We start from the raw sequence: 2,481 nt of genomic DNA on the forward strand, positions 1-2,481 counted from the left end.
AATTAGAATTCAAACCCATGTTATTAATCATTATTCTCTAAACTACTAGATCTACAATGTTAAAATAAGATAAAACCTCATTATCTTAAATAGAAATTAAAGTATAAATGCAATATATTAATATTCAGAAACAACCCTTTATTAATGAAAATGACATTTGTTAAAGGAAATCCTATTCCATTTATGTTTAAATTATATGTAGTTTGTCTCATGTTGTACTCAGACAGCTAAAGTTTAAACTCATCCATTCATTTATTCTGCTCAAATATCAACTCTCAGTGAGACTTTCCCTGATCACTTAAGGTAAAGTAGTAAGAACCTCCCAGCCCTTGGCAATCTCAATCTTCCTTAATTATAAATTTATACATATAAATTCCTCATTATAAATATATACATTATAAATTTATATATAAATTCCTTATTATAAATTTACTTACATGTTTGTGCTGTCTCTCTCCATCCTTAATAATATAAGCTCCACACAGGCAAGACTTGTTTTCTGTTTTGTTCACTACTATATTGCCAGTACCTAAAAACAATGTTTGGATCTTAGTAAATTCTCAATAAACATTTATTAATTGAATAAATGAATGATATTTATATTTATTCATTTATGCTGAAACAACACACATAGCAATTATGTACATAGACTGTGGAGCAAAATATACTTGTGTTAGGGGTATAGTTGCCATTTACTATTTGTAAAATATACAAATAATAATAAATATATTGACCTTGTAAGGTTATAGGGAATAGGATACCACTTTCTAAAAGTGACATAGAGGCTGACACACTGAATGTGGTTGTGTTGTTATTTTTGTAACATTTTTATTACTTATCCATTCCTTAAATAAATACAGTGTCAAACACTGTGCTGGGTGCTGAAGGACTTTGCATTGAAGAAGACATCTCTTTTGAGATACCTCGTAGATTGTAGATAGATTGCTGGACTGATGAGAAGGAAAGGAACTCTTCAGGATGCCACAGCCCTGCAGGCTTTAGCCCCGACCCCAGCCCTTAACCACAGAGTGAGCTGAAAGCAGAGTCAGGAGCTGGGAGCAGTAAGCAAATGAGATGTGCAGTGTTTCCCTGAGGGCAAAGGCTGAGAGCTGTACTGCAGTCGGGAGCTCCAGCCTTGGGCCAGTGCCAGGTGGGCGAGGGAAGCCTGTGTTCTGACATCAGCCAGGGGGTTTCAGAGAGGACTGAAGTAGACAGTGCCAGCTTCAGTAGTAGCAAAAGGAGGCACAAGTTCTCTCTGATGAAGTTTGCATGACTTCCATGCACTCAAGCAAAAAGAGTTCAAAAAGTTTACCAAACACACAAATAAACAAGACATCATGTCATAGAAAAAGGAGATAAACAGACTTAGACCCCAAAGGATTTCATATTTTTAAATTCTCAGATAAAGAATACATAATTCTTAAATACAAAGTATTTATGGAAATAAAGAATGGGATCATAAATTTGATCAAGAAACAAAATGATGGGTTGATTTACAAAACAACCTAATAGAACTTTTTTTTATTTTTAGTTGATTTACAATGTTGTGTTAGTTTCAGGTGTAGAGCAAAGTGATTCAGTTTATATATATATATATATATTTATTTATTTTTATTTATATTTATATATATTTATATCTATATACACACACATATATAATGTATATGTAAGCATCTATGTAAAGTATATATATAAGTATATATATTAATATATATATATATACATACATATACAAAGTGTATATATATACTTCTTCAGATTCTTTTCCATTATAGGTTATTACAAGATATTTAATATAGTTCCTTGTGCTATAGAGTAGGCCCCTGTTGTTTTTCTGTTTTATGTACAATAGTGTGTATCTGCTAATCCCAAGCCCCTAATTTATCTCTCCCTCTGCTTCCACTTTGGTAACCATAAATTTGTTTTCTATGTATGTGAGTCTGTTTCTGCTTTGTAAATAAGTTCTTCTGCATCCTTATTTTTACATTCCACATGTAAGTGATATCGTGTGATACTTGTCTTTCTTTGTCTGACTTCCTTTAGTATGATAATCTCTAGGTCCATCCATGTTGCTGCAAATGGCATTATTTCATTCTTACTTATGGCTGAGTAATATTCCACTGTATACATGTACCACATCTTATATATATACCACATCTTCTTTATCCATTGATCTGTTGATGGACACTTAGGTTGCTTCCATGTCTTGGCTATTGTGACTAGTGCTGCTTTGAACATTGGGGTGCATGTATCTTTTTGAATTAGAGTTTTTGTCTTTTCCAGATAGATGTCCAGGAGTGGGATTGCTGGATCATATGGTAACTCTATTTTTAGTTTTTAAAGGAATCTCCATACTGTTCTCCACAGTGGCTGCACCAATTTACATTCCCACCAACACTGTAGGAGGGTTCCCTTTTCTCCACACCCTCTCCAGCTTTTATTATTTGTAGCCTACTTGATGATGACCATTCTGACCAGTGT

Source organism: Aethalodelphis obliquidens, unplaced genomic scaffold (assembly GCF_003676395.1).
Source record: "Aethalodelphis obliquidens isolate GAN/ISIS:26980383/991018 unplaced genomic scaffold, ASM367639v1 scaffold25, whole genome shotgun sequence".
NCBI lineage: Eukaryota > Metazoa > Chordata > Mammalia > Artiodactyla > Delphinidae > Aethalodelphis > Aethalodelphis obliquidens.